Source organism: Aquarana catesbeiana, linkage group LG01 (genome assembly GCF_042186555.1).
Source record: "Aquarana catesbeiana isolate 2022-GZ linkage group LG01, ASM4218655v1, whole genome shotgun sequence".
In the NCBI taxonomy this organism is placed as follows: domain Eukaryota; kingdom Metazoa; phylum Chordata; class Amphibia; order Anura; family Ranidae; genus Aquarana; species Aquarana catesbeiana.
This window is the reverse complement of record NC_133324.1, coordinates 136197389-136210007: the sequence shown is the minus strand read 5'-3', so window position 1 is coordinate 136210007 and position 12619 is coordinate 136197389. Positions and strand designations below refer to the sequence as shown.

The window sequence follows — 12619 nt, the reverse complement described above, 5'->3', positions numbered from 1 at the left end:
TGCAAGTGCACCGCCCCAGTGTGAAAGCACTCGGGCTTTCACACTGGGGCTGCAGGGGAGGCGTTTTTCAGGCTATTTTTAGCCCAAAAGCACCTGAAAAATGCCCCAGTGTGAAAGGGGAATAATACAATGATAATACTATGCACTGTCACTGTACTAATGACATTGGCTGGGAAGGGGTTAACACCTAGGGTGATCAAAGGGTTACATTTGCGTCTAACTATGTGTAATGTGTGAACAGTGTGTTGCTTTTACTATGTGAGCTCTCAGTTTCTCATCCCTGCTTTGCAGGGATGAGAAACTGACAAATCGTTCCCTTCTTACAGAGCTCTGTGTGGTAGAGAGCGCGAATCCTAAACCCGGAAGTAGGCAGCGTTGTACGGGTATGACGCTTTGCCCACAGCGGCTGCTTGCCCACAGCACATTGCGGGCTGGTGGACAGGGGGCAAGTAGTTTATCTTCAACATAAACTTACCCATCCATCCATGTCCCCATGCTTTATTTTTTTGAGAAATCACAGTGAAAAGCACCACCTAGCATTTGTAGCTGCAGCCATTTGAATTAGGGTAGTATTTACTTCCTGGAATCCCTCTGCACTTAACTCAGACATGCAGGAAAGGAGGATGTGCTTAGCTGAGGAAGCCCCTTCTCCAAATGAAACAAACAAAAAAAAAAATACACATGAAGACTCCTGCAATGTAGGACATCATTTTGGCCTGGGCCAAAAACCAGGAAGTAACAGAAGAAATGTAAAAAAAAAAAGTTTAAAACAAGTAAATATAATATACTGTTACTAATGTTATCAGTATAAGGATTAAAAACAGTCAATGTTGACTAATAGAGTGAAGTTCCGCTTTAGCAAACATTTTACTGGAGACTGGTGGGCTGCATCTCCCCCCGCTTTCATTACCTTTGAGCAGTAAGATCTCTATACTGAACGTCCCTGTGATGTATCCCCGGCCCTTCATGCTGCATGTTAACCAAGCCCTCAGCAGCATAGAGATTCAGGGCCCAGATCTCACTGTCATTTCTGACAGAGAAAGGAAGTGCCAAGTCAACCACAAGCACCCACCCAAGGAAGAAAACAGCTTTGGGTGAAATGACACTTGTATGTATTTATCGTCACAATAAATATATTGTATTCTGGTAACTATGTGGTTAATACCTGTGATGATAGAATTCTGTATCTTTCTGCTTCATTTCACATGCCTGTATTTAGAATTTTTTACACATCGATGTGCAAGCCAAGCTGTCCTGCAAAAGTGACAATTACAGCGGTTAGGGTATAATACTGCCGGGGGTGCTTACATCAGTCAGCTTTAATTCATACTTATTCTACGGCTACCACTGTCACTGCAGTTGCCTAAAAAGTAATAGCTGGAGCTAAGCTTTCATTTATTGCTTACTTAAAGGGTTAGTTGACCTGTCCATAGAAAGGGCCATTTACATATCTCAAGAAGCCTGGCCAAAAAACTCCCACAGATGGTTGAACAAAAAAAAAAAAAAATAAATAAATGATGTATTACCTGCCTCAGGATACCCTGTCCACGGGGTGACAACAATGCAGAACAAACAGCATTGTCACCCTATTACAAAAAGTGGGAAAATAATGGATCTATTGGCAGGATCAAGAGGTAATAAAACAACACTATATTGTCAAAAGTATTGGGATGCCTGCCTTTACACACACATGAATTTTAATCACGTCTTAGTCTGTAGGGTTCAATATTGAGTTGGCTCACCCTTTGCAGCTATAACAGCTTCAACTCTTCTGGGAAGGCTGTCCACAAGTGTCTATGGGAATGTTTGACCATTCTTCCAGAAGTGCATTTCTGAGGTCAGGCACTGATGTGGACGAGAAGGCCTGGCTCGCAGTCTCCGCTCTAATTCATCCCAAAGGTGTTCTATCGGGTTGAGGTCAGGACTCTGTGCAGGCCAGTCAAGTTCCTCCACCCCAAATCCAAATCATTTTGTGGAGGGGAGATTATGGTGTGGGGTTGTTTTTCAGGGTTTGACCCCTTCGTTCCAGTGAGGACAATTTCATGATCCCAACTTTGTGGGAACAGTTTGGGGATGGCCCCTTCCTGTTTCAATATGACTGCACACCAGTGCACAAAGCAAGGTCCAAAAAGACATGGATGAGCGAGTTTGAGGTGGAGGAACTTGACTGGCCTGCACAGAGTACTGACCTGAACCTGACTGAAAACCTGTGGGATGAATTAGAGCAGACTTGGAGCCAGTCCTTCTCGTCCAACATCAGTGCCCTACCTCACAAATGCATTTCTGGAAGAATGCTCAATACTTTTGACAATATAGTGTATGTTAAAGGGGGGGGGGGGGGTAAAAAAAAACTGCTACTGACAGATTGCCTGATATATATCACTTTTACTTCTCCCATAGTTCCACCTATGAGTATCTAATTTTAATAGCAAAAATCTACTGCAGCCTACCAGTCCTTGGATGTAGTGGCTGCATTAGTTTTACATTTTTAAACTTTTTTCACTAGTAATCCTAACAGCAACACAGCTTCTGTCCTAAGGTGACAACTTTGCCAATGGAGAGACAGAGTTGTCACTCTTGGACAGGACTGGAGAAGATTTCCTGTCTGATTAGAAGCAAGAGCGCTTAAAAGGCAAAAAAAAAAAAACACCAAACGTGTCTAAACATGCCTAAGCTCTCGGCCTGTTTAACACATGAGCATTTATTCATTTCAGTGGCCAGAATAAATTAATATTCTAGCCAAAGAAATAAATGAACACCCAAGAGCTTGACCTAAACGTGTCTGCAAAAGCACAGTTTAAGCACATTTTTTAAGCTGCTTTCAGGACAAAAGAATATAGAAGAGCTGTGCAAATACCCAGTATGCATGGGGCCTTATGCTTTACACACTTTTTTCTGCTTAAAAATCGCATGGCAGAATGTGCCTTTGGTGCAATTTTTTTCCTGCCTGTAAACGCCTACGTGTGCATGGCCACATAGTAGAGCTGCACCATTCTGGCCAAAATTAGAATCACAATTTTTTTGCTTAAAATAAAGATCATGATTCTCTCACGATTCTCCCGGCATAACATCTTTCACATTATACAAAAAAAAATTGGGCTAACTTTTCATGAGAGAACACTGAAGAAATGACACTTTGCTACAATGTAAAGTAGTGAGTGTACAGCTTGTATAACAGTGTAAATTTGCTGTTCCCTCAAAATAACTCAACACACAACCATTAATGTCTAAACCGCTGGCAACAAAAGTAAGTACACCCCTAAGGCTCGGTTCACACTGGGGCGACTTGTCAGGCGACCTAGTCGCCTGACAAGTCGCCTCCCGTTCTGTGCTATGGAACCGTTCTAATCGGAGCGACGCAAGTCGCTCCGACTTAGAAAAAGGTTCCTGTATTACTTTGGGGGCGACTTGGGGCGACTTGCATAGACTTCTATGCAGAAGTCGTCTCGCAAGTCGCCCCGGCAGTCGTTTGCAGGTCGCCTCGCTGAGGCGACCTGCAAGTCGTGCCGCCCATGTGTGAACCGAGCCTAAGTGAAAATGTCCAAATTGGGCCCAATTAGCCATTTCCCTCATGTCATGTGACTCATTAATGTTACAAGGTCTCAGGTGTGAATGGGGAGCAGGTGTGTTAAATTTGGTGTTATCGCTCTCACTCTCTCATACTGGTCACTGGAAGTTTAACATGGCACCTCATGACAAAGAACACTCTGAGGATCTGCCCTGTACCCGCCTCCACCCCGCCTCTGCTCTCTTGCCTCCCCAGTCCCCCCAGCGACGCCGGCTTTTTGCATAGTGGCATTTTTCGTGCATACTGGTATTCTTTGCATAGTGACATTTTTCATGCATAGTGACATTTTTCTTGCATAGTGACATTTTTTGCATAGTGGCAGAGATTGCTGACAGCTCTGTTTTTTTTCCCCATCCAGCGGGCTGCGTCCTGAGGGCTTTTTAAGCACTTGTGTTGATGAAGTGTGTGCTGCTTATTTTGAAGTGATGGTGAAAAAAAAACATTGCAAAACTGAGTACTGATACTAAACACAGAGATCCGCCCACAGAGGGAGGTATATATAGCCCAATAAACAGGAAACTACTAACTATAGCCCAATACAAAGGAAGGGAGCCACCTATACAGGGAGGTACCAGAGCTGGGCCAGGTAGGAAGGTAGGAGAGAGAACAGATGTGAGGAAACTTAGGGTGCATTCCTGACCCCTGCACTGTGTACATAGCGCACTCCTAACCCCTGCACTGTGTACATAGCGCACTCCTGACCCCTGCACTCTGTACATAGCGCACTCCTGACCCCTGCACTCTGTACATAGCGCACTCCTGACCCCTGCACTCTGTACATAGCGCACTCCTGACCCCTGCACTCTGTACATAGCGCACTCCTGACCCCTGCACTCTGTACATAGCGCACTCCTGACCCCTGCACTCTGTACATAGCGCACTCCTGACCCCTGCACTCTGTACATAGCGCACTCCTGAACCCTGCACTCTGTACATAGCGCACTCCTGAACCCTGCACTCTGTACATAGCGCACTCCTGAACCCTGCACTCTGTACATAGAGCATTCCTGAACCCTGCACTCTGTACATAGCGCATTCCTGAACCCTGCAGTCTGAGTATATACATAGTCCTACAGATACAACCAGCCCTTCGAGGGCAACCATACTGCTGATGCGGCCCCCGATGAATTCGAGTTTGACACCCCTGGCCTAGGCTATAAGAAGATTGCCAAGACCCTGAAACTGAGCTGCAGCATGGTGGCCAAGACCATACAGCGGTTTAACAGGACAGGTTCCGCTCAAAACAGGCCTCGCCATGATCGACCAAAGTAGCTGAGTGCACGTGCTCAGTGTCATATCCAGAGGTTGTCTTTGAGAAATAGACGTATGAGTGCTGCCAGCATTGCTGCAGAGGTTGAAGGGGTGGGGGGGTCAGCCTGTCATTGCTTAGACCATACGCCGCACACTGCATCAAATTGGTCTGCATGTCTGTCGTCCCAGAAGGAAGCCTCTTCTAAAGATGATGCACAAGAAAGCCCGCAGTTTGCTGAAAACAAGCAGACTAAGGACATGGATTAGTGGAACCATGTCCTGTGGTCTGATGAGACCAAGATAAACTTATTTGGTTCAGATGATGTCAAGCGTGTTTGGCGGCAACCAGGTTAGGCGTACAAAGACAAGTGTGTCTTGCCTACAGTCAAGTATGGTGGTGGGAGTGTCATGGTCTGGGGCTGCATGAGTGCTGCTTGCACTGGGGAGCTACAGTTCATTGAGGGAACCATGAATGCCAACATGTACTGTGACATACTGAAGCAGAGCATGATCCCCTCCCTTCAGAGACTGGGCTGCAGGGCAGTATTCTAACATAACGACCCCAAACACACCTCCAAGATGACCACTGCCTTGCTGAGGGTAAAGGTGATGGACTGGCCAAACATGTCTCCAGACCTAAACCCTATTGAGCATCTGTGGGGCATCCTCAAACGGAAGGTGGAGGAGTGCAAGGTCGCTAACATCCACAAGCACAAGGAGTGGAAGAGGACCCCAGTGGCAACCTGTGAAGCTCTGGTGAACTCCATGCCCAAGAGGGTTAAGGCAGTGCTGGAAAATAATGGTGGCCACACAAAATATTGACACTTTGGGCCCAATTTGGACATTTTCACTTAGGGGTGTACTCACTTTTGTTGCTAGCGGTTTAGACATTAATGGCTATGTGTTGAGTTATTTTGAGGGGACAGCAAATTTACACTGTTATACAAGCTGTACACTCACTACTTTACATTGTAGCAAAGTGTCATTTCTTCAGTGTTGTCACATGAAAAGATATTATAAAATATTTACAAAAATGTGAGGGATGTACTCAATTTTCTGAGATACTGTATATAATGTTTGAGGGTTCTAAGTAATTTTCTAGCAAAAATTACTGATTTTAATTTGTAAGGAACAAATGTCAGAAAAAGGTTTAGTCTTTAAAGTGGAGTTCCGACTAAAAAAAAAAAAAAAAAAAAAAAGTAAATAAAAAAAGTCAACAGCTACAAATAATCGGACACTCACCTGTCCCAGGGTCCAGAGATGCGGGGGAATGAAGCCCTGCTCGTCTCCCCCTCCTCTCTGTGGCGCCCGGCTGTGGCTTCACATGCACGAGCCGCGCTGAACGCTGTGACTGGCCGGGCAATCATCTGGGACCTGTGACGTGTCCCAGATGATCGGCGAGAGGGAGGGGGGGGAGAGGTGAACTTACTTCCGGTGCCCCTGGAGGAAGTGGGAGTTGGGACCATCTTAAAAGAGGGTTTCCGCTCCCCCCGCCACCCCCCCCCAAAAAAAATGACATGCCAGATGTGGCATGTCAGGGGGTCACCTTCCCTTAAAGCAGAAGTTCAATTTTTGGGTGGAACTCCACTTTAAGTAGGTAAACTGACTTCATTTACAGACCAAAGTTCCTTCCTTTGATCTAAAGAACTAAATTGTTACAATGTTTCTCTTTATCTCCAACTAAACTAAACTTGGCAGGCTGCCTGTTTTTTTTTTTTTTTAACAGCTGTCAGCAGAGAACTTTCTGCACTGAATAGGAAAAATGCTGTGTTAAGATCGCAAGGGGGTAGAATATTGATTCTTTAACAATTAATTGTGCAGATCTACCACAAAGGCTAATATACAGGCATTAAAAAAAAAACAACAAAAAAAAAAAAAAAACACTAAATGCTGGAGGTGCAGATCGCACCCAGGTGACAGCCGCCAGAGGGGTGACACCAGGACCGGGACACCTGCCCTGGGTGCTATGCCATCCTGTGAGAGGGGTGCTGGGAGCTTGTCAGTGTGTGATAGGAGGAACGCTGTCACAGTCACCCTCATAATTCAGTTATAGAATAGCATAGCAGTGCTCAGAACATCTGCTGGAGGAGCGGATTCTGCTCTCTCCTCCCTCCCGCAGCCGTCTGATGTGGGCAGAAGAGATTGGACAGGGCGACACCAAACCCCACCTTTCTGGAGACGGGGGAAGGATGATGTGAAGGTGGCCAGGAACCCAATGGTGGAGGTGGTTGGGACACCCTGTTGGAGGTCAACAGGACTCACTGGATGTGGGCGGGACCCATTGGTGGGGGTGGGTGGGGCACACTGTTGGAAGTCCTGGGGACCCGCTAGTGAAGGTGGGCGGGACCTACTGGTACACATGGCCCGTGATGTTGGCATTGGGGAGGCCTGGGTTTTAAACAGGGAGCTGCTGCACTTCTAGGAGGACAGAGGAAACTGAGGGCTCTCTCAACAGATGGGGACACACATTCAGGAAGCAGTAATTTGGTAAGCAATGCACTTGGGATTTTTTTCCTTTTAGTGCTCCTCCAGAACTGCAGTAGTACTACTAATGCTTAGCCCCTCTGAAAAGTGATTCTTTGTGGAACACTTCTGAGGGTGGTGTAGCAATGGCTGACAGATGTTTTTCTTTTTTTTAAATCTTTTTTTACAATTGTACATTGTGGAACTGTGCAGTAACTGAAATGGTTGTGGTGCGGCCCCAGTAAGCTCAATGGGTGAGTTTGACAGGTGGTACCACCTGTCAAACGCGGCACCTTGAGTTAAAAATGCCATAGCTGCAAAGTGAAGTGTCCCAGCCTCAGCATGTATACAGCTCTGTCCAACCATTCTGTTACAGTTCAGGTAGGCAGCAATAGAGGGTGGCAAAACCATAGCTCAGCTGCCTGTTTTTACCATCCCCCAGCTGCCTGCTCAAAACAGTCCTTACTTTAAGTGGCGATAAAAGGTGAATGCTCTTCTTCTGAGTGCCAGTCTTTGGGCCTCTTCATTGGCATGAGCTAGCCATCCCGACGCTCAGAGACTGGTCCGCAGCTCAGTTTACAGAGCTGGAGAAGACATTGAGCAGGCAGGTAGGGAGATTTTTTTGCATGTCTCTTCTTCAATAAAAGCCTGCCTGCCTGCTCAATGTTTCTTACAGTAGAACTTCAGTTCTGCTTTAATGTTTAGTATCTCAACAAAGTAATGTGCACTGGAGACGTCCAGACAGCAACTGAAAAAAAGCAACACTCTTTATTATATCCAATAAAGTGCAGCACACCATTCAAATCCCCCATATAAGAAACTGTGACATTTCCAGACTGGAATACAAAAGTATTCCAAGTCTGAGAAAGAAATGTTTGTTGAATACCAAAAATAACTAAGCCCCCAGTTCACATCCGAATTGCACAGGTATGCAGTCTGCATTCCCCTGCAGTGCAATTTGGCAGTCCATTCATACTATTGCCATAATATGAAGTGTTTACCAAGTTTAACCGCACCAGGTGACACCAACAATAGTGACGCCACTGGCCTAACATGGTTAAATATTTGTTGTGTGCCAGTATTTGCACCCATTGTCATTGGCATATTATAACACTGACCTAATAGAATAGTGCTATACCTTTACATAGCATTAAAGAAACATTTGTGCCGGACAATTTGGTAAAATCCCAGGAACCTGCCAGAAGTAACTGCCCAGAGATAACAGGAAGGAAAACACAACTCTAAACAACACAAACAGTAATTACACGTGTAGCCCATGGTAAAGCCGTCTTTCTGGCTTAACACAGATCTGCAGAAGATGAATTTTGATTGTCTTTAGTTTGTTAAACAAGCCTGTGTATGTAATGTTACACCATGGACTTGTTCTGTCTAATTATTTTTGTGTAAGTAAAGTCCCCAGAACTGGATACAGTATTCTAAAGGAGGTCTCATTAAAGATGTATATAGGAGAATAGGAGGAAGGAGGACCTGATTCCCCTAAGGCCGGGTTCACACTTGTGCGACATACGCTCTGACTTGGGAGCACATGTCGCATGTATAAATCAATGGTTCCCTATGAGAGCCATCTTAACTGGCCTGACATAAGATGGTCCGACTTTGAAAAAGGTTCTTCCTCTTATTTGGTCCGAATTTGGTCCTACTTCAACCCACTGAATATCACTGAATTTGGATCAAAGTCAGAAAATCATCTTAACTGATCCGACTTTGGCATGCGACTTGTGCTGTGAAGATCTTTGAGGGGAACTCCACAGCTAATTTAAAAAAAAAAAATTGTGTAGGGTCGCCCCCCCCCCAGACCATACCAGACCCTTATGGATTTTAAGGGGAACCCCCACGCCAAATTAAAAAAAAAAACACGGCGTGGGGTCCCCCCCAAAAAAATCCATATCCTTATCTGAGCATGCAGCCCGGCAGGAGAGAAGGGGGGGGGGCGAGCGAGCCTCCCCCTCCTCCTGGACCATACTAGGCCACATGCTGATGGGAACAAGGGCCTCTTCCCCACAACCCTGGAAGGTGGTTGTGGGGGTCTGCGGACAGGGGGCTTATCGAAATCTGGAAGCCCCCTTTAACAAGGGGGCCCCCAGATCCCGACCCCCACCCTATGTGAATGAGCATGGGGTACATTTTACCCCTACCCATTCGCCCAAAAAAAGTGTTAAAAAGAAATAAAGCCAGCACACAGGTTTTTGACAAAGTCCTTTATTAAACCAGCTCCAGCATCTCCTCTCTCTCCGATTTCTTCTCCCTCTGGTGATGTCTTTGTATTCCAGTTCTTCTAGCTGCGCTGAGGTCTTCTTCCTCTGGTTCTTCTCGCTGCGTTGATGTCCTCTTCCGCTGCTGGTTCTGCCTCCGGTTCTTCTCTCACCGATGTCTTGTTCCTTCGGTTATTCTCCCGGCCATAGGGCGTGGCCATCCGGTGATGTCATCCGGAGACTCCACTCCCTTGCGACGTCACCACACAGGGCATAATGGGGCGGTGACGTCACAAGGGGCAGGGGCTCCGGATGATGTCACTGGGTGGCCACGCCCTATTGCTATATAAATAATGGCAAACGCCAGAGCTAACATTTACAGTGAGAGCTAGTGACGGGAGAAGAACAAACCAGGGGAAGAACGGGCAGCAGAAGAAGACATCTGCGCAGCAAGAAGAACCGGAGGAAGAAGACATCAGCGCAGCAAGAAGAACCAGAAGAAGAACCAGAGGAAGAAGACATCAGCGCAGCGAGAAGGACTGGAGGAGGATGAAGACATCACTGGAGGGAGAAGAAATCGGAGGGAGAAGAGACGCTGGATGGGGGGGCCACTCGCTCCCCCCCCCTTTCCTGACCTGCCAGCCTGCATGCTCAGATAAGGGCCTGGTATAGATTTTGGGGGGGACCCCACGCCTTTTCTCTATGGGGGGGGGGGGCACACCATTTTTTTTTTCATTTTGGCAAGTGGTTCTTCCTCAAGATTGATACCAGACTCAAAGTGCCTGGTATTGTCGGGTTCAAAGTAGGATCCAGTTCATTAAAGTCGGACAGAAGTCGGACATGAAGTCGCAGGGAAAAGCCAGATCCACAGTTTTTTCGACTGTCGTGTTGTACCAGTGTGATCCTGGTCTAAGAAAAGGAATCCAAAGATGAACAACACAAATGGAGGAAGGTCTGAGGGATAAAGATCTGAGGAATAACGGTCTAGGGCAGGCTATAAAAAGATCTGAGGAATAAGGGTCTAGGGCAGGCTATAGATGGTGTGAATTTCTTTCCTGTTTGAAATTTTCACATGTCCACCATCAACACAGACAGAACCCCTACTGCCAAGGCATTGTGATCTCCCAGTGAGGGGATAGCTGCAGGGAGAAGACAGTGATTATTGCTAGTGGCTATAGCAGCCGCTAGCGATAATCACAAGTAGATTCGATAGGCTAGTTGTACCCAAGTTGATCTAACGATGGCCATTTGCTTGCCTTTATTCGGCCCTTGAGGGACTATTCTTCACACTGATATATGAGGAACTATTCCTTCCACTGACACCAACAATGAGGCACCATTCTTTCCACTGACACCAACAGTTGGGCATAATTCCTCCCACTGACATCAACAATTGGGCACTATTCCTCACACTGACACGGATGATGAGGGACCATTCCATTCAATCTACCACTGACACCAATAATCGGGTACTATTCCCCTCACTGACACCAATGATAGGGGACACTTCCATTTAATCTTCTACTGACATCAATGATGGGGCACTATTCCTCCCATTAATACCAATAATTAGGTACTATTCCTTCTACTGACCACAAACACTATGGGGTAGATTTACTAGAGGCAAATAGACTGCAGTTGCTCCAGAGCTTAATAAATGACCAGAAGTTCTGCTGACTTCAATCATCTAATCATGTGCAAGCAAAAATGCTGTTGTTTAAATTTTTCTTGCACGTGATTGGGTATTCTTTGTAGAGTGAAGGTTTACCTCATTTACTAAGCTTTGGAGCAACTGCACTTGCAAAAGTGCACAGTCTATTTTCCTTTAGTAAACCCACTTACCACCAAGCTTGAGGCAATTTTTACCTCCACTGATGTTGGTTTTTTTTCTTACTCCCACTGGCCACAGTCTGGCCTCCCAAAATCTAAAGCAAAGTAAACTGGCACTTTGAAAAGTTTGGAGACCCCTGATATAAGACAATATAAGGACTGAGGGATAAAGGACTGAGGAATAAAGGTCTAAGGGAACAAGGTCTGGAGGATAAAGATCTGAGGGATGAAGAGATAAAACCTCAGTGGAGACCGCAGGAACTCAAGGGCACCTTCAACCATTACAAGAATCTTTTCTCTTCTATTTCATTCTCCCCCTTCTTACAGAATTGAAAAATGTTTCACTGTTGTTGGAAAAATAGGCTAACTTTTTTGTTCTGCAGTGCAGCACACTTCTACATTCCTTGTCTGGACGAGAATTCGGTAGTTACAACCTGTTGCCTTCTACAATTGCCAAGTCACATCCCAGGAGGGAGTGTTTTACCTAGGGGCACATTGAGCACCACAAGATTCCATGTGCACTTACATGACACGGATCTCTTCAAGATATTGGGAACCTGGCAGAAATCTGTTACATTTGCACGGGTGTGGAATGTCAAGCTGCGCATGGACCCTTGGGTAAAACACTGCCCCCCGCCACCCCAGTCCCAGGGGGTTCATGCTCATGTGCACAGATACAGCGGGTCTCTGCAAAGTCCCAGATACCAGAAAGCAGCAGCAACTGTGTGCATGCATGGGGAACACTCCTATGCATTTGCAGACATGCTGCAGATCTCGAATACCTGGCAGAGACTTGCAGCACCTCTGCGGACGATATTTAAACTTACATAGTTAGATATTTAAACTTACAATTAGTCTGGTTGAAAAATAGACACAAGTCCATCTAGGTCAACCAATAAGTGGATCTAAAGCCAGGACATTTTTTTACCTCAATGCAGTCCTTGCATTGAAGTGGATGTAAACCTTAGATATTAAATATGAACAAGACATATACCTCCATAGTGCATGCTTGTCCTAATCAAGAGCACTACTTTTATTAACTTTTGTCTGCTGATTTTTTCTTTTGCTTTTAGCACTTCTGACAAGTTTTCCTGACACCAAGAGAAAAATAGTGACGGGAAAGGACCTCCAGCTGATTGACAGACTCTGGACCTGTGTGCTGTGTGGAGGGGGGGGAGGTGTCCCTTCCCTCCAATCAGCTCTCAGAGCATTCCTCACTGAGCTCTGCAGTGTAAATTTAGCTCTCCGCCCCCTTTTTTTGAGCTCTCAAACAAGCTTTAAAATTCAGCACTTT

At 45.9% G+C, this 12619-nt stretch overlaps 1 protein-coding gene across 4 annotated transcripts in view; it reads right to left on the bottom strand.

Moving 5' to 3' along the window:
- GCNT4 (glucosaminyl (N-acetyl) transferase 4) overlaps positions 1 to 12619 on the bottom strand; it is a 92378-nt gene that overhangs the window by 66766 nt on the left and 12993 nt on the right. For 2 of the 4 annotated variants that reach the window (XM_073624092.1, XM_073624102.1), the window contains one exon: positions 1166 to 1254. The exons of the other annotated variants lie outside the window; for them this stretch is intronic. The gene's annotated coding sequence lies outside the window, so the exon portion shown is untranslated. The remainder of the gene's footprint in view (positions 1 to 1165; positions 1255 to 12619) is intronic. 4 annotated transcript variants of the gene reach the window in all.